At 45.0% G+C, this 25,898-nt stretch overlaps 1 protein-coding gene across 4 annotated transcripts in view; it reads right to left on the bottom strand.

Annotated features, from left to right (window-relative positions):
• Positions 1-25,898, bottom strand: part of PPP2R3A (protein phosphatase 2 regulatory subunit B''alpha) — a 1,290,855-nt gene that overhangs the window by 668,045 nt on the left and 596,912 nt on the right. For all 4 annotated transcript variants that reach the window (XM_085634350.1, XM_085634351.1, XM_085634354.1 and 1 more), the window contains one exon: positions 5,660-5,746. The gene's annotated coding sequence lies outside the window, so the exon portion shown is untranslated. The remainder of the gene's footprint in view (positions 1-5,659; positions 5,747-25,898) is intronic.

A 25,898-nucleotide genomic window follows, 5' to 3' on the forward strand; every position in this document is an offset into this window, starting at 1 on the left:
CCTTCGAGATCAAAACCTGGTCGGACATGTTGCCCCGATGCTGGGCCCACTGAAACTTCAGATCCCACTGCAGAGCCCGCATCCGCCACCTGGCGTGATGTACCAGCAGGATGCAGGAGGCCATCAGACCCAGAAGCTGCAGCACCAACCTGACCGAAACCCGGGACAGAGGCCGAAAGATGGGAATCAGAGCCTGAATATCACGGACCCGCTGTTCCAGAGGATAGGCCCGGAACTGCGCCGAGTCCAGAACCGCTCTGATGAAGAGGAGCTTCTGGAAGGGACTCAGATGCGACTTCGGCACATTGATGGAGAACCCCAGTGTTAGACCTGTCAGCCCTTTGGGTGGTCCCTCCTCATCATGCAAATGCAGGAGGTCGGCCGTAGTCTGGAGGTGGGAGACGACTGCCTGGGGCGAGCCCGCCTTCAACAACCAGTCGTCGAGATAGGCAAAGACTGGAACCCCCAATCTGCGCAGATGAGCTGCGACCACCGCCATCACTTTCGTGAACACCCGAGGGGCACTGGTGAGGCCGAAGGGGAGCACGGTAAACTGAAAATGCTCCTGGCCCACCGTGAACCGCAGGTAACGCCGGTGGGCCGGCAGGACGGAGATGTGGAAATAAACGTCCTGCAAGTCCAACGCTACCATCCAGTCTCCAGGGTCGACGGCAGCCAGAACCTGAGCTAAGGTGAGCATCTTGAACCTCTCCTTCCGGAGGAAAGCGTTGACGCTCCTGAGGTCCAAGATAGGGCGTAGGCCTCCTTTGCCCTTCTTGGGAACCAGAAAGTAGTGGGAATAACAACCACGACTTACTTCTGGACCAGGAACGCGCTTGATGGCCCCCTTGGCCAAGAGGGCCGTAACTTCCTCCTGTAGAAGATTCAAGTGATCCCCCGACATGCGGTGGTACAGCGGTGGCATGGCTGGAGGGGTCGCCTCGAAGGGGAGGGAGTAGCCCCTTCGGACGATTTGCAGCACCCACCTGTCCGATGTGATGGAACGCCAGTGGAGCAGGTGATGGCAAACTCTGTCTCCCACTGGCGTGGAATGGGCCTGAAAGCACGGACTAGGAGGGCTTTGAGGCAGATGCTGCCGGGGTAGATGTGGATGGACCGGCACGTTGTCCTCCTGTACCGCCTCGGCGGTATCCACGTCTGCGACCGCGTGTAGGTTGGTTCTGCGGCCTGTGACTAGGCAGACGTGAGGGGGTGCCCCTTCCTTGGCCACGAAAGGGGCGAAAAGCGGAAGCTTGCGGGCGCGGGGCAGAGAGGCCCAAGGACTTGGCCGTAGCCCTGGAGTCCTTAAAGCGCTCCAGCGCACTATCCGCTTTGTCGCCAAAAAGGGTGAGGGTGCTCTGGGCATCCCCAGAAAAACTTGTGGACCGCAGCCAGGCGTAGCGACGAAGCCCCACCGTGGTAGACATTGCCCTACCCAGCGAGTCCATAGTGTCCAGTCCACATCGGACTGCATGCCGCGCTGCATCCCGCCCCTCGGCAAGAGCCTGGGCGAGCCGTGTCCGGGCCTCCTCCGGACACTGGGGCAGCACGTCCTCCACCGTATCCCACAGGGAGTGGGAGTAACGGTCCAAGAGACAAGCGGTGTTAATAGACCGCAATCCCAAACTAAGGGAGGAGAACAGCTTCTTACCAAACTGTTCTAGTCTCTTGGATTCCCGATCCGGGGGAGCGGACGGGAAGGAGGTCTGGGAAGCAGAGGCCTGGATAATCAGGCTCTCGGGCGTAGGGTGCATGGACAGAAAACTGGGATCGCCCGGAGCAGGGCAGTGGCGCCGGGCCACGTTCCGGTCCACAGGAGGTACTGTGGAGGGCTTGGACCAGGTGCCCCTCAGAACGTCCACTAGTGCTTCATTAAACTGCAGCAGAGGCTCCGAGGAGCTTGCTGACGGTTGGAGCACTTCTGTGAGGAGGTTAGTCCTCACGGTCACAGCAGGTAGCTCTAGCCCAAGGGCTTCGGCCGCCTTGCGCAGCACCACAGAATATGCAGCACCTTCCTCCGAAGCCACGGTCGGAGGAGAGATGAAGCCAGTGTCAGGGGAGGTGTCAAGACCACTGGCATCCCCCAGGTCATCAGACCCCTCCCAGTCGTCACCGTCATCCGATTCCTGGTAGACAGGTGGAATGAGCGGAGCCGGGCGGTAGATGAAATTTCCACCCATCGGCGTCGGGTGCGGCGCCGGACGGCGCCGCTCCGACGCCGGGCCCGGACCGGGACTGAACCGGGGAATGGCGTCGTCCGAAGGCGGCGCTGGGGGTGGCACCGGAGTCGGCGCCGGCAGAGGGGTTGTGAGGTCAACCGGCGCCGACTGGAATCCAGGCCTGGATCCTGCGGGGACCTGCGGCGTCGGGACCAGAGTCGATGACGGCGCCGGAGCCGGAGCCGCCGGCTCGCTAGGCCTCCCAGTCGAGCCCAAGGGGCCCGTAGGTGCGCCGGCAGGCATCGACGACGGAGCCAGGTCTCTCTTGGCCGAGAGGAAGGCACTGCTCTCCGCCGGAGTCGCGACAGTCCCAGGGACGGACATGACTCCTGCGGCTCCGACAGAGCCGCGTGGGTGGTACCACCCGAACCCTCAGCCGAGTCGCGCGACCGGCGAGGGGAGCCCGAAGAGCGATGTCGCCTCTTGGACTTCTTACTATGCTTCGACTTACCCGAAGACTTGGAACCAGATGAGTGGTGATGGCTGCGGCTCCGCGACCAATCCCTCGACCTCCTCCTCGACGGGGACCATGAACGGCGCGGAGCCGACTCCCGGAGCGCGAGTAGCTTGCGGGACCGCTCCCGCCTAGCCTTCGAAGTCAACGACCGGGTTTCTTATCCATATGATTGAAAGCCCATCTTCATAAGAGTAGTCTTTCCATCTTCTTAGTACTATTCTTGCTGTTTAGGTGAAGTCAGGTGAAGTCTTTCCTAGGGTTTTGTTATTGTTTCTAGAAGTTTGTTGGAATTTATTGGGCGTTTCTCTATAGTCTTTGAATGGCTTCTTTCATTATGTTAGAGAACATTGCTAGTAGCAAGTGTGGTCTCAAACTTGTCTAAAGGGAACTGAAAGTGTACAAAGTCTCACTTCATAGGTTTCTGTAGTTTTCCAGTCTGCTAATCTGTCTTCATCTCAGGTACGGGTTCCCATATGATGAGGACAAAAGGTATTTTTAAGCAATTTCGACATGAGCTTAATCGTGATGTTGTCTTATGTTATATAGTTTTTTTTATAGCAGTGTTTGAAGTTTAAATCATAATGCATGGCTTGTCCAAAATGGAGGGTGCTTGTGTTTGGTCTGGTGATCGTCAGCCAGTGGGTGTGATCACATCCCTGTTATACCTCCTTTCATTGTACTGAGCCTCTGAGCAGCTATCTGTATTGGTCTAGTGCGTACGTCTTGCTCCTCTTGTTAGTGATGGGCCATGCCACCTGTGGTGGTATCTTAACCCTTTTTTTGATGTGAGTTGAATACACGTTTAGAATGCTTCCTCTTCTTTTTGGGGGGCATTATGTCAATAAGGGAACATTGTAATACAATTTATGACTACTTTGGCTTAACTACATGGACAATACGTATACCTCAACCCCAACAATGAACAAGTTATATTACATTAAATTGAATGTAATTAAATGAAAAAGTAACCTTCATTAATCACCAATGTAAATGCTAGCCCAAAATGTAATTATACTAAATTGTGTAATAGTGCATTCAATTCATTAATAACTTTAATGCTGCACCTAGCCCACCTTCTAAATTAAAGTACCTTATCCCGCATTTGACTGTGACAATTTTTTTAATGAGCTAAATATGGAACTTTTACCAGCAATGTCGACTCTGCTCCATCTACTGATTTACCCGTTGAGCATTGATGGTGTTCTAGCCATTCCTAAAAGAATAATTGAATTTACAAGTCTGCTTTTAACACTGTGGAGTATGCTCGAAAGAAGAGGTTTCATTCAGCTGTGAAATGAGATGCCAACAGATTTTCATTGAAAGGAACAGAACATGGTGCAATGCACTATGATTGATGGAGATGTGATCCGCAACATGAGAATAATCAAAGGGCTCATTGAGGAAGTGCCTTCAAGCATAGTATATAAATTAAAATAAGTGTAAACAAACAAATTGCATTTAATTGCTCACCTTTATGTAAACCTAATTCTAAGCCTAAAACTAGATGATAGCACTTCGCAACTGAATGGATGTTTTGTGGGAGGTGCAAATGTTCATATCAGGTACGTAGGACTGCAACTTCTTTCCACTGGGTCTTGTTTGCTTACGGCGCGATTACTAAACAATGTGAGTGGAATTGTATATGTGATATTCCTGGTGTTTATCTTGATGTCTAACAGGAGATAGGTAGAAGCTTCTTTAACTCGGAGAAGCCTACAGCTAAAGAACAAAGGGAGGCTAAGGTGATTTCTGTTGTGATTGTCAAATCTAGAAGAGACAGAGGTACAAACAGCCCTTCCTTTGTACAGGATTATTCAAGGAAAGGCATTTCTAGAAGTGTGATGGTGAATGCAGGGGCTGATCACTTAGTTTAGTTGGTTAACTAATAGATGGTAGCATCAAGGCAGACACCAGGGTGTCTGACCAAGGTCAAATCAGATGGGCCAGTATACAGAGTTGGCCAAGGTAACATGGACCTCCATTTTATTTGAGTTTACTTTCGAAAAGTTTGAATTCTGCAGTAAATTGCTGTCATGCACTGGTACACACTGGAGCTGAAGTGATGGATTTTCTTTGTCTTCACTAGGACCTGGGAAACCTCAGATTTGCAATACAATGTGAAGCTGATTAGGTCAATCATGAAGGTAAGTAGGCAGAACTAGAGGCTGAATAAGCAACGGAGCCAACAGAAGTTTGGGGAAACAGTACGTTTTGGGAATTTTGACTATAGGGATGACTAGCCATCTGTCAGGGAGTAAAGAGAAGATACAGATTTGGGCACGGTCCTGGACAACAGCTGTTGGCAGACAGAAGAGAAGGGTGAGTTGCTTGGAAATGTCAAAAACGACCAACCATTAGAGGAGAATTATAATAGCAAGAGAATCCTCTCCTGCGAACAAGTACATGTCACTAACTGATTTGATCAAGGATTATGGCCCAACTGGCTGTTGTCAAGCACGCTGATATCCTGGAAGTGGGGCTGAAGGCGGAGGACTACAACACCTTCCGAAGCTTGGCTAGGAATGGAAGTGTTCAGTTGACAAATTATTCTATCTCCCTCCCTGCTTACCTACTTTGAATTCCATGCAATGATTCGTGCACCCCACAACTCTCTAGCATTACCAATATCTACACCAGAGGTTGCGGCTTTCTTCATATAGTGCTGCTCCTTTGTAAAATCATCTCTCCGAAGTTCTATGTATTATCTGTTTTAGTTCTAAAAAGCCTCTCTGCATTCACATTCTTGAGAATAATCCCGTACAGGAAGCCAAATGCTTACAGCGTCTAGTTATAGGTGCAGTTGTAATGTTACAGTGAACATCAGATACATGGAAGCAGCCCCTCATCAACTGGAGTTCCTCTTTATTTAATGCAACTAATGTTTTCATGTTTATAAAGATATATCATTTGTGACCGTGATCTACGTATTTCATCAGTTCAAATAATTCATCTATGTTCTGTAAGGAGGACAACAATTTTTTACCTGTAATTATGAATCTTTGAGCCTTGTAGTGTGCGGACTTATCCTTTATTGGTGAAGGTCAGACTCATTGGTGAAGGTCAGACTTCCCTGTGAAAAAACAAGAAAACTCTGTCAAGTGTCTTAAATTCAATAGTATCCCTAGAGTAATGAGCAAGCATTATACTCCCTTCATTGTCTCCAATATTCCTCACATTGACCCTTTGCAACTGGAACAGAATTTCCCTCCAATACTGAATCTAAAGTCATAGCTGTGTGACAAGCGCAAGTGGTTGTGCTCAGTCTTATAACTTTTATTGTATTTTTAAGATGGATTATATTTTAGCCTTCTAGAGGTTTTTAGAATGTGTGTATGAATTTACTGCATTAATTGATTAGACCATGTACACTGCAGATTCATATTGATATCTGGCTGCTGTTCTTTTATCTACATGTATTTTATATTTGTTTGAATTATTGTATTGTGGTTTTCTTATATGGCCTACACTAGGTCGAATAAAGATTTTTGAATTGAGTTTGAATTGACAAGCAGGGCATCACAGAGCTATCAAGGCAAATCTGAAATAGAAATGTAGACCCTGCATAGGTCACCAGGTAAGAGGGCATCTCCTTCCTCCTACAGTGTAAACATGTTCTTAATCTGCATTACTCCTGTGTCAGCATAAGCATGCAAAGTGAGAAATCTCAGAGATCCTGAATGATAGACCTTTGAAGGACTAGGTCAGGACCATCAAAACTGTATGCATTACTTGTGGTCGGAGTAGGAGAATATGTGACACGAAAGCTCATCAATATTGATTAACATAAGCATTAGACACAGTTATGGCTGCTAATATTTCGTCATTTACAACATATACATTGTGGATATTGACTTCACATATTTGCCATTGACTGCAGATTTAAGGTACGTTCTATGCTTCCAAGATGAAAGTTCAAATGATTGAGTGTCTTGCAGATCTTTCCCAAGCCAAGATGGCATCCACATAGTGAGCATCACATCCCAAACTAGAACAACTGAACTTGAATGTGGCAGTTAGTTCTGACCTCTAGTATATCACAGCACCTCCTGTGAAAAACCTTGCCTTCCAATTTATTGTCTGCTCTTCTACAGCTTAGTTTGAAGACTGAATTGTGCTAAGATCATCTTTGGAATATTCTCTTCTTTGTATCAGCTGAATATTTTCAGTGGAACGGACTGTGGTTGGAGCGCTGCCATCAGGGTTAGTGTAAACTTGGATGTTTCGTCAAAGGCTGTATAATTTCATGACTAATAATTGACTGATTCTACTGAAATAAAGATAGGTTTTTGGTTGGGGAACGGCAATCTCCAATTTATTGAAAAGTTGTTGAACCACATACTTGAGCATGTTTTTTGTACGTATTGTAAACAGCATTCAGTATCATTCAAGGTAGTTGAGGGATTATGTTGAGCATGCATATAACATCACACAGCAGAAGAGTTAGAACGTAGACTAATATTTCATATTAATTGTTGCAGGCAAACCATTTGTATTCACATACACATATAGCTGCAGAATGCTACCCAACTCCAAAAAAGTATATCATACATAGTACTGTAGGTAGTTCAGTGCATATAAAATGTTGTTGTTTACTTTCTTCAAGACGTGAGCGCATAAGACAAATCCATACCAGGTTCCAGAGAGCGTGAGTCTTTCCCAATTCCCGTCCCGGGGTTCACCAGAGTCCGTTTTTACAGGGGCCCCTTGGCTCAAGACAGAAAGCTGAGGGTCCCCAGCAATCAGCACTCAAGACACTCAATCCTCAACTTGAAGTGTGTCTGACTTATGCGCCCATACCTCTCTGTAAATCTGAGTGAGCAGTCCAGCACATAACTAAAGTTAGTTGTGTGGAGTGAGTCAAGGTATACTGAAACACAGTAATCACAATAACAAAAAGTGGATATGTCGAACCTAGGTTGTGTAATAATATCTATGGGCTCCCATTTGACTGAGTAAGGTGGCAGAAGAGGCAGTGACAGCATGATGGCATGACCAGAGCCCTCGAGGGATGGTGGTTAGCTGGATGGATCGGAAATGCATGCAAGTGGAGCGGGGACGCTACATAATTTATTTTCACCTGTAGCAGAGGCCACGCTACACCTTCAGGAGCCTGCTGAGTTCTGTTAACATAGACTTCAGCATCCTCTTCCTCATCGTAACATTTGCAGTGGAGGGTCACATATTCATAAGAGGGGAGGATGAGTGGAAATAACGTAACATTGAGGTGGATAGAGCCTGATTTTTAGGAAGAGGTCCTGCCAAGCCATGAACTGACATGCTGAATATTTGGCTATGCTTGCAAGGTATATTATCCACTTTTGCAAACAGAGCAAGTGTGTGAACCTCTTGGAGGTTTATCTTACAATTGGAAACGATCAGGGAATGAGTTTAATGTAGATAGATCTTTAGGTGGCTAGCGTGAGCAGTAAACCTTTAAAATTGCCCCCACCCACAGTTACATAATTCAAGTAAAGTGCAGAAAGCAGCTTGTTGTTAACCTTATTGTAATTTATCACCTTCATCCACAGTCACCTGCTCTCACATTCTTTATTTTATCAGGGCCATTGTTGGTGCTGAGAAAGAAGCTCCTCCGGAGCAGACACATAACCTTCAGCCAAATCTGAAACACACAAATGCATTTACAGATACCTTGTCCAATAATCCTACCCCTGCACAATTTAAAAACAAAAGAATAAATAGTGCACACCTCTTATTGCTGTGTAGCTAAAAAAAATGGAAAACTGCAAAAAGATTTGCTGTAAATGTGAAGAGAGATCAGGCGGTGCAAATAAGGCCACGTATTTGGGCACATCACCGCAGTAAAGGGGAGTCAGTCTTTAGACAGGAGGTCATCCAGACCCTCTTAAGGCTTTACTCAGCTTGAGGGCCTATCATGAACTCTGGGCTACCTTTGAGTATACAGAGTGTTAGAAATTGGGTTACTGGTTGACTGGGGTGTGAGCTCTGGTCAAGTAACAACCATAATCCAAGGCACAAGCAAACCCCAAATTAACCTGTGCTCAACCCCTTGGAAGATTGGCACAGAGCAGTCAGGCTTAACTTAAAGTTAATGTATAGAGTCTTTGTGCAACACTTCAAACAATAAAAACACCACACAGAGAGGTCCCACACCAGGTTAGAAAAAATAGAGCTTAATTTTATAAATAAAACAACAAAAATCTAGGTAGTGTAAATGGAGATATTTAATTTTAAAGTTTTACATAAAAATTGCGGCAAAAGGCATAAAGCACCCAATGGGGATACTGATCGCGCTGGACCTGGACTAAGTCACAAGTTCAGGCCAACCGGAATGGAGTGCAACCCAGTTAGGTCTGCTGAACAAAGCACATTCAATCCTGGTTTGCGGAGCGTTGTAGGATCCAGGTCAAAAATGCATTGTGAATCCGAAGCAATGTATCGGTTCCAAGATGTGGCGAGGCTGCAATCCGAGTGCCTTCACTGCCATTGAGGATCTTGTCAATTAGGCTTGCAGAGATAAGTCTGGTGTTGAAGATGCGCTGGGTAGTCGGGCGATGCCTCAGTTCCGAGGAGCTGCGATGCAAAGTCCGTCTTTGTCGGGGCTTTCGTCAACGAGCAATGCTAGAGCCTGCATTGAGGATGCATTGTGCAAGGGCGGTTCTAAAGGCATTGTGGGAGCGATGAGGGTCATTCTGATGGGTCTAATCCATGGAACAGTGGAGAGTACGTGGAGTCAGCTTGGGGATGTGCCGCACAGCAGAGGGGATGCACCAGTTCCACTGTATCCAAAGAGGCTGATAAAGAACCTGAAGCCCACTTCCAAGGATTCCAGACTGGGGTGGCACCACCTGCTAAGACTGACTCACAGATGGCAGAGTCCAGGTGCAGATGCAAGATTGTTGGTAGCCATTAATGTCACTGAGGCTTCAGATCAGAAGGCCAGCAAACTAGACCTTGGAGTCATTCTGAGTTCTGTGTTCAAGAGATGCAGGCCCAGTCCCTCTCATCCAGGCAGGATGCAGCAGTTCAGCACAGCAAATCAGGAATCTTGCAGAGTGCAGCGCAGCAGAGTAGCAGCCCTTCAGCAGCACAGCAGTCCTTGTTCCTGGCAGATTAGCCACAGGTCAATTAGTGTACTGAAGGGTTGGTGTCTGGGGCTCTTCTTTTATTAAGAGTTGTGCCTTTGAAGTTTGGAGAAGCTTCTGGAGGTATGCCTTTGATGTGCACAGATACCCTGCCTTCTGGTCCCCGGCTCCAGATTCACTACAGAGGTAATGCAGCCCTTTGTGCGGAGACACAGCCTATACAGTGTTAGTGAGGCTGCGCCCAGCTACTCCCTCCATCCTGCGAGTGTTGGTCCACCCAGTCACACCTAAGCTCTCATTGTTTTCGGCTGTCTAGGAGGAATACGTGACATTATCAGAATTACAATTTAAAATCTGACTTCACCCTAATTTAGGATTTAAAATCTTGATTCCAGAGATACCAAACATGAACTGGTTATCTCTTTCCATTTGGAAATTACACTTATACGATGTTCTAAGGTAAATCCAATGGTATCCTATGGAAGATTTAGTCCTTGAAGTAGTGAAAAACAAATTTAAAAGTTTTTCACTACCATGTAAAACTTAACAATATTTGTCCAACTTTTTAAAGACTCTGCACCCTGCCCTTGAGCTGTCCAGGACCTACCCTAAGGGTGACTTGTATGTTTTAAAAAGGAAGGTTTGGCCCAAACAAAAGGATGTTTTTACCAGGTCGAAATGGCAGCCTAAAACCGCACACACTGGCACTGCGATGGCAGGCCTGAGCCATGTTATAAAGCTACTTAAGTGGATTGCACAACCGGTGCTACAGGCCCACTAGTAGAATTTAATTCACAGGCCTTGGACACATCTACAGCCACTTTACAGGGGATTTTACAAGTAAATTAAATATGCCAATTTGGTTATTACTATGATTTACCACAAGCACATTAGCACTTGTTAGCAGTCCTAAAGCCAACAAAACAAATTTCAGCAAAAAGCAGGAGGAGGAAGGCAAAAAGTTTGGAAGTGACCCTGCAAAAAGGGGCAGATCCAACACCGAGTGAAAAGTATTTTTTATTGCACCAAAAATGTTTAAATATTGATAGCCACATTGTTTTCAGAAATTGTGAAAGTTTTGGAAAATACCCACTGTAACTCAAATAAACAGGAAACCCTACAAAATAATACACCAATGTCAAATACAATTAACAGGCAATCTTACAATGAAAACAGTAATCTCAAGTGATTACTAGGCAGTAGTTAAACAGATGTTGGACACCATTTCACATAATGACGGCTAGGTCATTGGCTAGGCATACTAAATAATGTTGATTAAGCTCAGATATCCATGTAGAACATGAGCATGTAACTTACACATCGGAGTATGGGACTAATAGTCCGAAAAGGTAATGTTCACAAACAACTAATGTTCATGGTCACTTATGGATAAAGTATTAACAATGTTCTGGCCTAAACAAGGGTTACTTTGTATCGGTGGTAACTGTTAAGGTTCACAAACATCAAAAAAAACACAGAACAAATAGACCACAATATCAATTCAAAATACATTATCGTGGTATCGGTAAATTATCGTGACAGTATCTCGAATTACACATGTGCAGTAAAAGACTCAATGAAAGCACACAAACTTTGAGGTGTCACAGTGGATAACGGCCTCAGTAACCCCGAAGCACAAAGGGCTCCAAACTGACCACAAAAATGGGTTCTGCCCAGTGACCTACTTATGGCACAATAATGATGATTTTACAAGATGTCAAAATACCTAGGGATTCCTATAGGCTTATTTCGCTGCTCAAGACCCTGAAATTGGTAAATTGCTTTAAATTGCATACCAGTTGCCATCGGCAAGGTGGCCTGGCATGGACTGCCCTCATCAAGCTTATGAGGAAGGTCTATGATGAAGGCATTGCCCTCGTGGACATCTAGAAGTATTACTGGCCTCATAACTTATTGTGATTAATCAATGGGCATTTGTTCCCCAGGAGGAGGCATCATTGAGAGCTGACCGGAAGGCTATGAAGAAGAAGGTATATCCAGCGGTCTTGTATAGCTGGAAGTTTGCAAGAAGCCTCCCAACCCACACTTAAGTACTAGTAGTCACCTGGAATGTAGCTTACTAAAAACCTGGAGTGGGACAAAAAACAAACACCGAGAACTCTCTCCCCTCTTTGGAACAGCGACACCCTGATAGAAGGAAGAAAGCTCACTCACTTTGCTAAGTGGGATACAATTGGAATCAGCACCCTCGGAGATATATGAAGGAAAGGAGCCCCAAACCACGGGATTCTCTACTGTCGGAATATGTGTTAGCAAGTACAGAGGCCTTTAGATATTTGCAGGTCAGACATGTGCTGCAAGCACAAATTGATGGTGCTGCAATTATAGATGAACCCTCTCCATTAGAGGAAAGATTACTCGGTGAGCCCTTTTTGAAACAAGCCATTTCCATCACATATAGGAAAATAATGAACAATTCCCCGGATCCATTACTCAAATGAAGGCAGGCTGGGAGGAAGACCATAGCGAGTTGGATGAGTTGGGGGAGGCACTGAGATTCCCATAAGAAGTCACAATTCGTGCAGGATTTTGTAAGGGCAATTGCACATACTGCATAGGTCCTACTCTTCTAGAGTCACACTATTAACAAGAGTGGCGGAGAGGGTGTTGCGTAGAGTGCAGAAGAGTGTTATAGAGTAGCGTGGCATACAGTGGAGTAGATTGTCATAGAGTGGGGTGGCATAGAGTAGAGTGGAGTAGTGTGCCATAGAATACAGTGGATTAAAGTGGTATGGAGTGGCATAGAGGGAGTTGAGTAGAGCATCATAGAGTGCAGTAGTGTGGTAGAATGGCACAGAGTAGAGTGCTGCAGAGTGGAGCGGCATAGAGTGGAGTAGAGTGTTAGTGGAGCAGAGTTTAATGGAGTAGATCATCATATAGTGGAGTATTTGTGAAGTGGAGTGTCGTAGAGTGGACTAGAGTGAAGTGACAAAGTACAGGGGTGCATAGTAGATTGGCGTAGAGTGCATAGGTTTTGAGTAAAGTGGCGTAGAGTAGCATAGAGTGCAGTGGCATAGAGTAGAGCAGTGCAGATTAGATTGCAGTTGCATGGAGTGGAACAGAGTGAAGTAGAGTGGCGCGGAGTTGAGTGGCGCAGATTGAAGTGGTATAGAGTAGAGTGGTGCAGGGTAGAGTGCAGAGAGTGCAGTGACGTAGAGTGAAGTTGCGTAAAGTGCAGTGGCGTACAGTGGCATACAGTGCAGTGGTGTAGAGTGCAGGAGAGTGGCATAGAGTAGAGTGCAGTGGTATAGAGTGCAGTCATGCAGAGTAGAGTGTCAGAGTACTGCGCCGTATAGTTCAGGGTTGTAGAGTGGTGCAGAGTAGAGTGGTGCAGAGTAGAGTGGTGCAGAGTAGAGAGGTACAGAGAGCAGTGAGGTAGAATAGAGTGGTGCAGAGCAGGATAGAGTGGGATAGAGTGCAGTAACAGAGTGCAGTGGTGTAGAGTGAAGCAGCGTGCAGTAGCATACAGTGCAATGTTGTAGAGTATAGTGCTGTAAAGTGCAGCGGTGCAAAGTAGTTGGCCTAGATGCAGTGGCATAGGGTGCATTGCCTTTGAGTAAAGTGATGTAGAGTGCATTGGCGTAGAGTGCAGTGGTTTAGAGTACAGTAGGATAGCCTAGACTGCAATGGCATAGAGTGGAGTAGAATAAAATGGCGTAGAGTAGATTGTTGCAGAGTGAAGTGGTGCAGGGTAGAGTGGAGTGGAGCAGGGTAGAGTGGAGTCATAGAGTAGTGGTATACAGTGCATTAGCATGGAGTGCAGTGGTGTGGAGCAGAGTAGAGTGGACTAGACTTGAGTGGTGTAGAGTGCAGTGTCAGTGTGCAGTGGTGCACAGTAAATCAGAGTGGTGAGGAGTGCATTGGTGTAAAGTGCAGTAGAGCGGTGCAGAGTAGAGTGCAGTGGCATAGAGTAAAGAGGCGCAGAGAAGAGTGGTATAGAGTTCAGTGGCAGAGAGTGCAGTACTGTAGAAAGTCTTAAAGTGCAGTGGCGTAGAGTGGTATAGAGTGTTTTGGTGTAGAGTGCAGTGGCATAGTGGTGCAGAGTAAAGTGACAAAGTGCAATGGTGTAGAGTGGCAGAGTGCAGTGTTGTAGAGTATAGTGGTGCACAGTTCGGTGATGCAAAGGAGATTGGTATACAGAGGGCAGTGGGGAGAGTGTATTGGTTTTGAGTAAAGTGGTGTGGAGATCATTGGTTTAGAGTTCAGTGATATACAGTTGAATGGTATAAAATTGAGTGGTATAGTGTGCAGTGGCGCAGAGTGGAATACAGTGGTGTAGACTGAAGTGGCATAGAGTAGATTGTTTCAGAATAGAGTGAAGTGGAATAGTGTAAATTGGTATGGAGTAGAGTGTCGTAGAGTGCAGAGGTGCAGAATAGATTAGAGTAGCTTAGAGTGGAGCGATGCAGAGTAGAGTGGCATAGAGTTCAGTGGCAGAGAGAGTGGTGTTGCAGAGCAAAGTGGCGTAGATTGAAGTGGCATAAGAGTAGAGTGATGCAGAGTAGAGCAGTGTAGAGTGCATTGGCATAGAGTATAGTGATGCAGTTGTGTAGAGTGCAGTATATTGGCATAGAGTGCAGTCCTACAGATAGAGTACTTTAGAGTGCAATGGCGTATAATAGAGTGGTGCAGAATAGAGTGATGTGGAGAGTACAGTGGTCTAGACTGACGTAGCGTTCAGTGGTATAGAGTGCAGTGGCATGGAGTCGAATGTTGTAGAGTATAGCGGCGTAAAGTTCAGTGGTGCATAGTAGATGGCATAGGTACAGTGGGTTATGGTGCATTGGTCTTGAGTAAAGTGGTGTAGAGTGCAGTGGCTTAGAGTACAGTGGCACAGCACAGACTGCAGTGGTACATAGTAGAGTAAAGTGGCGTAGAGTAGATTGCTTTAGAGTGGAGTGGTGCAGGGTATAGTGGTGCAGAATAAAGCGCAGTGGCAGAGTAGAGTGGTGTAGAGTGGCACAGCATTCATTGCAGTGGCGTGGAGTGGCACAGAGCGAAGGAGAGTGGCATAGAGGGCAGTTGCTTAGAGCACATTGTTTCATAGTAGAGTGAAGTGGTGTAGAGTGGAGTGGTGCAGGGTAGAGTGGAGTGGTATGGAGTGGCGGTGTAGAGTGCAGTGTTGCAGAATGAAGTGGCGTCAGGTGGCCTAGACTGGAGTGGTGTAGAGTGCAGAGGTGCACAATAGATTAGAGTGGCGTGGAGTGCACTGGCGTAGAGTGGTGCAGAGTAGAGTGCAGTGGCATAGAGTTCAGTGGCAAAGAGTGCAGTGCTGCAGAGAAGAGTGTCGTAGAGTAAAGTGGCGTACAGTGCTTTATTGTAGAGTGCCATTGTGTAGAGTGCAATGGTGTAGAGTGCAGCGGCGTAGAGTGCAGGGGCATACAGTGCAGTGATGCAAAGTAGATTGGTAAAGAGTACATTGGTGTGGAGTGCAGTGGCATAGAGTACAGCGGTATAAAACTGGGTGGTGTAGTGTGCAGTGGTGCAGAGTAGACTGGCACAGAGTGGAAGAGAGTGACGTAAACTGCAGTGGCGGAGAGTAGATACTTTCAGAGTAGAGTGAAGTGACGGAGAGTGTAGTGGTATACAGTAGAGTGTTGTAAAGTGCAGTGGTGCAGAGTAGATTAGAGTGGATTAGTGTACAGTACAGTGGTGCAAAGTGAAACGATGCAGAGTAGAGTGGCAGAGTTCAGTGGCGGAGAGAGCTGTGTTGCAGAATGGTGTGTCGTAAAGTGAAGCTCCATAGAATGGAGTGGTACAGAGGAGAGTGGAGTGATGCAGAGTAAAGTACAGTGGCATAGAGTGGAGTGATGTAAAGTAGAGTGGTGTATTGGCACAGAGTAGAGTGGCCCAGTGGTGAAGAGTGTGGTAGAGGTGTAGACTGCAGTCATGTAGAGTGCAGACATGCAGAGCAGAGCGCCTTGGAGTCAATGTCAGAGTGCAGTCTCGTAGAGTGCAATGGTGTAGAGTGGTGCAGAGTAGAGTGATGCAGAAAGCAGTGACGTAGAGTACAGTGGTGCAGAGCAGAATAGAGTGGCGTAGAGTGCAGTGAACTAGAGCGCAATGGTGTAGAGTAACGCATGTTGCAGCGGTGTAGATTGCAGTGGCAAAGATTAGAATGTTATAGAGCATAGTGGCGTAAAGTGCAATGGTGCAAAGTAGTTGGCATCAGTACAGAGGTTTTGAGTAAAGTGGTGTAGAGTGAATTGGCATACAGAGCAGCAGTTTAGAGAAGAGTGGCGTAGCATAGAGTGCAGTGGTATAGAGTGGCCAAACGTAGAGTGCAGTGGCATAGAGTAGATTGCCTCAGAGTAGAGTGAAGTGGAGTGGTGCAGGGTAGAGTATAGTGTTGACGGGTGGAGTAAAGTGGCATAGAGTAGTGCGCAGAGTGCAGTGGCGTAGAGTGGCTTCCATTAGAATGGCGCAGTATTGATTACAGTGGGACAGAGTGGAGTAGAGTGGCATAAAGTTCAGTGGCATTGAGTGCAGTGGTGTAAAGTAGATTGTTTCAGAGAAGACTGAAGTGGCATAGAGTGAAGTGGTGTAGAGTGGAATGGTGCAGGGTAGTGGTACAGAGTAGTGGCATAGAGTGCATTGGCGTAGACTGCAGTGTTGTGGAGTGGTATGGAGTGGGGTAGAGTGCAGTGGTGCAAAGTAAACTTGAGTAGAGTTCACTGGCATAGAGTAGAGTGGTGCACCATAGAGCAGAGAGGCATAGAGTGAAGTGGCATAGAGCGCAGTGGTGCACAGTAGATTAGAGTGGCGTAGAGTGATGCAGAGTAGAGTGCAGTGGCGTAGAGTTGCGCAGAGAAGAGTAGAGAGTAGACTAGAGTTCAGTGGCAGAAGTGCACTGCTGCAGAGTAGAGTGTTGTAGAAGCGCAGTGGTACAGAGTAGAGTGGCCTAGTGTGCAGTGGCGTACAGTGGTACAGAGCAAAAGTGACAGAGTGCAACGGTGTAGAGTGGCATTCAGGGCAGTGGTGCAGTGCAGATTGGCAAATAGTGCAGTGGCATAGAGTGTATTGGTTTTGAGTAAAGTGGTGTAGAGTGCAGTGGTGTAAAGTGGTGCAGAGTGAAAGAGTGGCGTAGACTACAGTAGCAGAGTAGACTGTTTTAGAGTAGAGTTAAGTGGCGTAGAGTACAGAGGTATAGAGTAAAGTGCAGTGGTGCTCAGAAGATTAGAGTGGTTTAGAGTGCAGTTGCGTAAAATTTTGTGGCTTAGAGTTTAGTGGCGTAGAGTGGCATAAAGTAGAGAGGCAAAGAGTTCAGTGTTGGAGATTATACTCTTGTAGAGTGCAGTGGTGTATAGTAGAGTGGCGTGGAGTGCATTGACGTAGAGTATAGTGGTGCAGATTAGAGGGGTATAGAGTGCAGTGGCACAGAGTACAGTGGTGTAGAGTGCAGTGGCGTAGAGTAGAAAAGAGTGGAGTAGAGTGCAATGAACTAGAGCGCAATGGTGTAGTGACGTACTGTGGTGCAAAGCAGTTGGTATAGATACAGTGGTTTTGGGTAAAGTGGTGTAGAGTGAATTGGCTTACAGAGCAGTGGTTTAGAGTAGAGTGGCGTAGCAGAGAGTGCAGGGGCGCAGAGTGGCACAGTAATTTGGTGCAGAGTAGATAGGTAGAGTGAACTGGCTTTGAGAAAAGTCGTGTAGTGTGCAATGGTGTAGAGTGCAGTGCTAACTCACATATTGTCACATGCAGTCGTTTCCATATTTAATGACAACAATTCTGATTTTTCTGGTTTGACTTTGTACCCCAAGGCCTTCCCGAACCCATTCAGGACTTACAAAAGTTGAGGTACTGATCTCGGCATATCCCGGAGTTAAACCAGAATGTCACCGACAAAGAGTGAAATCTTATGTTTCTCCCTCGTCATGCATTTTAAGGATCCGTGCACTACGTTGACTGCTCTTTCGACATCCATTCACAAAAGTCCCAGTGGTATCTTTGTCTTACTGGATTTCTTAACTAAGTGAACTGATTGCCTAATGTCAAATGTCCGCCTTATGTACCACATGAGGTGAGACGTTTGAGAGTTTAAGGGCTAATATTGTCAGACAGAGCTTGATACAATATTCAGTAATGCAATCCGTCCGTAGAATGGGCATGCCGGAATTTACCTACATTGTTTGGGTAGGACTACGATGTCCCTCATCAGTCAGTCACTTCCCCCTTTTCCGCTATATTTTGGAAAATCTTTGCCAACGCTGGAGGTTAGGTGGTTCACAAAGGCTTTATAGAATTCATCTGTGAACCCATAACGACTATGGGACTCAAAGAACTTGGAAGATATGATGGCTAGTTTAACCTTGACCTCTGTAATGGATCCAACGCTCTCTCTCTGGTCTTTTGTGAGTTTTTGGAACCGCACTCCCTGAACAATACAGCCTGATCCTCCGAGAACTCCCATAAACCTATGAAACCTCTTAACTCAAGAATGTGCCTCCTTTTTCTCTATACCTGAAGTATTCTACACCATCTTGTCCCCGGATACACCAGAAGATTTGTCTGATCTGCTTCTTCAGGTTTGTTTGCAGTAACACTGTTGCTGTTTTCATATATAATCCTTTTATGGGGCAGCAGTAATTTATTTTTATTTGTTCACCGGTAAAATGTCCAGTTGACCTATTGGTAGAGACACTTTCCTCAGAACAATTCTGGTACCCAATAGTTTATATTTATTTTCCGACCCTTTAAGTGCTTTTAGATTTCCCTAATTAATGCTTTCAATGTGTCCTATAAAAAGCCCCCTAGATGTCTCCGCAGTATCATTTACTTCCAAAAACTCCTTTATAGTCTGTGCTTTTGGAAGAGCTCTGGGTACAACAATGATTATTGCAGTCACTATAAATTGATCGATCTCTCTTGAGGTTACATAACCCACACAATGCTAATTGAAACACTGCCAGGAACACCTGCTCTGGAGCTTCTGACCAATCACCAGCCAAGTGACAGAAGTCATTCTGACAGGAATTGTTCATTCTTGGTGGGAGCTCCAATAAGCACCGGAAATAGGCAAATGGTATAGAGAATGAGGGTCAATAGCGATGTTGGGGTGTGTAATATCACATGGTTTAACAGCGTTTGGGACATTGAGGTGCGGTGGGTGAACGCTGGGGAGATAGCGAGGACATAGCACACAATGATGTATTATGGAACATTAGCTTATTTTTTCATTTATTTTTGGTCTTTGAAAGTATTGATGTTGGCTCTACGGCTGCATTTGTATATGATGTTGCATGCCCCAGTGACCTTGGCCGGATAGGCCGTATGTGGATGTGGGCACAAATAAAATTTGTTTTGAAAAAAAATTATACGCAGAAGGGGAGATTAGCGCAACCTGAGCGTTACAAAAAAGGCATTTAGACGTGGGATGCAACACAGTAATGTTCTGCTTGCAATCTAAAGTATTAAAACGCTACCCACAGCCTATGGATTCAACCATCCATCTGACTTTATTGACTTGAGGGTGCTCATCTCGCTAAACATTTGTGGACATAAATGGCTGGCAGTAGTTCAAAGAAAAAATAAAGGAGATTTGGCAAAAATGGCAATGGCATCTCTTTTTTGGTTTAAAAAAAAAAAGTTGACTGAATGCCCGGAAACTCTCACCACACGGTGGTGGCTGAACATATGAGGAAAATGTAATTGGGCTGATGGAATGCGCCTTCATTACCGGGGGCATGGGGAAACACACAATGTTAGGAACAGTGGAAAGGGAATTATGTTTGCCCTGTGCTATAGTGACACTTACCTATTTGTAGTAACAAATGTAAAATGGGACTAGGTAATTTTGTACTTACCTTTTACTAGTGGAGTCTCGTCTCATATGTGGGAAAATAGATGGGATGAACCTTCCCCAGTGTCCACTGTTGTTCGATTTATATGCTACTGGTCACATAAAGAGTAACTTTACCACCACCTCCCTAAATCTTCTCTAGGAAAATTAAGGCCCTCATTACCAAATCACCCTGATTCCCACTTCTTCTGGTAACAGAATTATCAGACAAAAGAAGGAGGGCTTTGCCCATATAACCTCAGATAACCTGGGCTTGAACAATCAAACAATGAACGAGAAGTATGTATTGGGGATTAATTATGTGCAGTCTAATCGTCATAATAGGACACCAGATCCTCATTGAAAACCTGATTTAACCAAGCACATTATTCAATCAATGGAAACTATTATAATGCCAACCATCAATTATATCTAGAGGAACCGGCAGTCCTAAAATACATATATATATGCACAATTTTACACAACATAAACCACAAGACAAATATATACAAATTTGTACAACATTAAAAACTAAAAACTGTTCTCTTGTCTCTCCTGAACAATTTCCACAACAGATGTCTAGAAAGTCCATTGGAAAGTCCATCTAAAAGGTAGTCAACCTCACCAAGAGAATACAGAAAACACTTCCTTAGTGTCTTTGCTCTTTGTCATCCCAATAAATTGGTGCAGCTTAATTCATTTGTCGGAGACTCCTCTACTGAAAATAGTTGAGGCGTTTCGGTTGGGACAGTTTATGGCCTCCTCAGGACAGAAATGAAAGACAAGAAGACATCTACCTGTAGGAAAACATAAAACAAATACAATGTATAGCTGCTAATAGAAACATATCCTGCCTTATAGTCTTTGTAATGATCCATGGCAAATGAACTAATTCTATCTTAATTAAAGGGGGGTGGGGGTGACCACCCGAAAAAGGAAAAAAAATAATCAGAAGTTGCCAAGTGCCAACCAGGATAATGTGCTACGCACTTAACATGCATTATCTAGAAAAAAAGAGTCAGACCATAATCAAGACTACGGATAGAGTGTTCAGGAAATTTCCCATGAACCGCATGCACAAATGACAGTAATAGTGCCAAGAGATATATGGAAAAAATGCCTTCAAATCCTCGGAGCCCCGCAGATCAATACAAAGTGCAAAGACATCGGATTGAACATTCACCAAGTGAAACACCCAAGTGACTCTGGGTATTGGGTCAGTCCCAAAGCAGTGCAGCCAAAAGCTTACCACTGCAAGACTCCTAAGGCAGGCCGGTGTGAACTGGAAAAGAGAATCTTTGCATAATATTTACCAGCCACACAGTGAAAACCAAAGTCGAAAGGCAGTCATACATCACAGAACGTTTACCATCGTTATTCCTTTCCACACCACAGGCAGTACAACATCAAGAAGAGTACACTATACATAAATTAATCAAACCAAAGTCTCAAAAGGATAACAACTCACCTATGATACATTGAGTATCTCGAGCTGACGCTTTGATCAGATGGGGCGAGATCCCATTAAAGACCTACAATTCAGAAAGAAGTATTCTGGCGAGTAAACTGCCGGATTGAATGCCTGTGGCAAAAAGTACGCCGGAAAACTAGGCCCGCTTGTCACATGATCGGCCTGTGTTATGAGACGACCATGTTAAATTACCACCAAACCAAGTCTCATACTAATAAGAAATTTACCATATCGATTTTATAGAGGACTAAATATTTTACAGTGAAACTAGCACACTGTCAGGATTATTCTCCACACAATAAATAAATGCAAACTATTACTCGTGCATGCAATACGTTGTGTTCTGAAACGTACTTTTTGCCATGTGCATTTAATCAGGTGGTTTATTCGCGGTTTACTCTGCAGTGCTCCTAGAATTTGAGGCATTTTTTAACCATCTTTTTCCATATATCTCTTGGCAACATTACTATCTTTTGTGCATGCTGTTCGTGGGAAATTCCTGAACACTCTTTCCATAGTCTTGAATATAGTCTGATTCCTTTTTGTAGACAGCACACATTAAGTGCATGGCACATTTTCTTGGCTGGAACGTGGCAACTTTTGATTAGATTTTCCTTTCTCTGGAGGTCCTCCCCTCCCCCCTTTAACTGTGATAGAATTAGTCCATTTGTCATGGACCCCCGAAGTCCGCTTCCAGGTGCATTTACGTGTCGAAGGCTCCGACTCGATCCGGCTTTCCGAATTGTGCATCGTACTGGCTCGGTCGGAACTAAAATGCCAGATATGTCCCTGTTAACAGCTGCTGTACATACTTATTTATTTTATGTTTTCCTATAGGCAGATGTCTTCTTCTCTTTCATTACTGTCCTGAGCAGGCCATAAACTGTCACGACCGAAACGGGTCGACTTTTTTCTGTAGAGGAGTCTCCAACAAATGAATCAAGCTGCACCAATGTATTGGGATGACAAAGTGTAAAGACACTAAGGAAGTGTTTTCTGTATTCTCCTGGTCAGAATGACTACCTCTTAGGCGGACTTTGCAATGGACTTTTATTTAGACACCTTTAGTGGAAAGTGTTCAGGAGAGACAAGAGAACAATTTTCAACGTTGTACAAATGTTTACATATTTGTGTTGTGGTACACGGTGTGTAAAATTTTACAATATTTAGGGACTGACGGGTACTCCAGGTGTAATTGGTGGTTGGCATTATAATAGTTCCCTTTTACTGGAATAATGTGCTTGATTACTTCAAAGCGTTTATACTCACTCAATAAAGCACAACTCAAAATTACATCACAAAAGCAACATATATCATGCAATATTCTAATTTTCTACTACTAGTATGCGTACATATGTTAGTTTACAATTAGTTTAGCCATGCAAAGTGCAATTCCCACGTGTAATTCTTTTGTTAATATAGTTGGTAAGTCTTTCACTTCAAACAAATTAATAAGATTACTATTAGTTGATTATTCAGATTAATATAAACATGCAGAATGGGGGGGGGTATACAAACTTTTGTACTACCCGCTCCATCAATCCCCCCTTTGGTGATTATGGGGCATATGTATCAAACGATTTTGTATTCGCAAACGCTGCGAATCGCATAAAAACAGCGTTTGTGAATACAAAATTGCAAAATGAGATGTATGAGGCATTTCAGCCTCGCATTCTTAAGGAATCGCTAATTTAGCGATTTCTTAATTTTGCGTAAGCATTTAAGAAATCGCACATTGCGATTCCTTAAATGCTATGTAACACGCACCCAAGGTGTGCGATTTCTCCTTAAGAAATCGCAAATTACCACCAACTTCAAGTAGGTGGTAATTTGCGATTTCTTTGAAAAATGCACTTTTTGGCATTTCTCAAAGTGCCATGTGGCGCACATACATGGCCTTAGGGCATGTATGTGCACCATATGCGCACACATGCTAATTTCAGGGGTGCATCAGGGTGTCATCATGACACCCTTGCACCTTTGAAATTATTCTCAATTTGCGATTAGCAAATTGCGATTCGCAATTTGAGAAAGACTTCCCATTCATTGCTATGGGCCTCCTGGCCCATAGGAATGAATGGGAAGGTATTCCTTAATTGCGATTTCGCAATTTGCTAATCGCAATTAAGGAATTTTAAGAATTCGCAAAATTTGTGCGAATTTTTAGATACATCCCGTTTTGCAATTCTCAAATAGCGATTCTCAAAAAATCGCTATTTGAGAATCGCAAATGGAGATTTTGATACATATTCTCCTGGTCAGAATGACTACCTCTTAGGCGGACTTTGCAATGGACTTTTATTTAGACACCTTTAGTGGAAAGTGTTCAGGAGAGACAAGAGAACAATTTTCAATGTTGTACAAATGTTTACATATTTGTGTTGTGGTACACGGTGTGTAAAATTTTACAATATTTAGGGACTGACGGGTACTCCAGGTGTAATTGGTGGTTGGCATTATAATAGTTCCCTTTTACTGGAATAATGTGCTTGATTACTTCAGGTTTCCCATTGCGATGACTAGACTGCACGTAATTAATCCCCATTATACCCCACTCTTTGATTTTCTGATGGTAACTGAATTACCGGCGAAATCGGAATTCACCAGATATGAACGAATACCCCAAATCCTGGTGTTTTACACAAGACATTACATCAACTGAAAACTGGTGCAAGTTCCCTGGTCAGAAACCGCCCAAATTACAATAGGGATAAGGTGCGGTAACGCCGATGTCTGCAGTAATTCTACGATTCTAATAAACCACTTACAGTTCTACTTGGGATACCACAGTATTCCTGGAATTAGTAGTACATGTGGTTTCAGTAATTAATGGAAGTGTTCCCAGCCACCTCTGAATAAAGGTCTAAGTGTACATTGAGGGGATGGATATCAAAGAAAATTAATCACAACATGTCAAAAGCATCAGAGGAAATGATCAGGATTATCACGATAATCATATAGATGCAAAACAGGACTCCAAACTCCTTCCAGAAATAACTGCTCAGAATTTGACATCAATTTTTCCAACTACGAAATGGAAAATACGTTAGTGCTAACCTTTAAGTTATATATCAGGGTCCGATTTTTTTCTACAATTATTAATGTTACTGATGTTATGCTCGGCCCAAAAATGTGTTTGTGCTCCAGGCTCTTAAAACTATTAAATCCCGAAATGAATAACGGAGAGACGATCTAAGAAATCGAAAACATCTGGAATGGCTAAGCAGAAGCAGCTGGTTAGGTTCGTTTGTACTCCTGGGTAAAAAACGATGACGTCTGCCCGAGAGTGCAGCAGTGATACAGATTCCACCCATGTGCGCTGCTGCCAATGGCAACACAAAAATTACAATACAGTTAGGGGATTTTGGGACACGCCTAGCTGATGGGAGAGTTTTAAGCACAGCAGACTTTTTGGTTTATGTTCGTTGACACCAGGGCCAGAGGAATGATCAAATTCTGCAGGCACAGCGTTTTGTACATAATTATGTTAAGGTGGGTAAAAACTACAAAAATAATGAAGCAATAGCACCACAAAATGGGCTGCATTATGCCACATAATTTCCCTTTTCTGCCCCATAATATCATCAACGCAGCTGCATAATTTGGTCTTCTCTTACTACATAATTACAGTGGCCTTAACACTGACTGGGCCCCCAAAGAACAAATAACTTGTTTTCGGAGGGCTGGAGGTCACAATACCAAAAATGAAGTATCGACATACAAAAATATCACATCCACTGTATGGACTATTACTACATAGGCAGAGTAAGTTTACACAGAGAGTATATTTGTAGGTTGAAATTTTGATCACGGTATAGTGACCTCCCACCTTTTGAGCTCTAAATTTCATACAAACACTCACGGGGGTTCTTAGAGGAAAAAAGAGCCCAAGAATGAAAATTGTCGCTGAATTTGCCGTGCTGCCGGTTCTGCCTTACAGTGGGACTGCACACCTCCTTCATATCCCTAAAACACTTAGTACAGCAGGACTGAGCTGTGGTGCAGTTTCATACCTGCCAACTTGCAGAACAATGTAACCGTGTGAGGAGGGGCGAGGCCATGGGCGTCCGCAGAAATTTTTCCAGGGGGGGGCAAAATGATAACGTCATCACCATCCTCCGACATAAAGTGTGCCAGGTGGGGCACAAGAAACACTAGGACGCAGGAGGAGCCATGGGGGCAGAAAGCAGGCTGCATATGTTCTCATACACCATAGGGTTGTTGTGCCACAGCCATCTCTTTCTTTTGTGGCATCCCAAAAGCCATACCCGCCCTGGTCCCTAAAGTTAACCCCTAGCACCCCAAAACCCATACCCACCCTGAACCCTAAAATTACCCCTGCCCTCCCAAAACTCATACCCGCCATGAACCCTAAAATTACACCCCTGGCACCCCAAAATCTTAACACCACATTATGATTGTGTATCGCGCCGTCTCCCTGCTCAGGAGGATCTGCTGGTCTGGATCTGCTCGCCCTGGTCCAGTTCTGCTCGCCCTTCTCTGGAGCTGTTCTGCCTGCCCTGTCCCTCTTACGGACCCGCCGAGCCTGCCTCAGTGCACACTGCCTGGACCTACTCTGTCTGGCCTGGTTCTTTCTCCTCTGGACCTGCTGTCTTCACTGGCAGAGTTAGGACACAGGACTCACTTCTCTGAAGCTGCTCTCCCTCACCCAGGTCCCCCGCCCTCCCCTCCACTTGCTCTCTAATCTTCCTTCCTCCCTACTTCTCGGTCTCTCTTTCCCCACTGCTTCTTTCTCTTTCTCTCCCCCCTCTTCCTTCACTCTCACCCCCCCCACCGTATCCGTCTCCCCGACCCCACCAAGTCTTCCTCTGTCCCCCCTCTCTCTTCCTCCTCCTCCTCATGTTGGTGATAGTGAGCCCAGGGCCCT

Source organism: Triturus cristatus, chromosome 11, assembly GCF_964204655.1.
Source record: "Triturus cristatus chromosome 11, aTriCri1.1, whole genome shotgun sequence".
Lineage (NCBI taxonomy): Eukaryota > Metazoa > Chordata > Amphibia > Caudata > Salamandridae > Triturus > Triturus cristatus.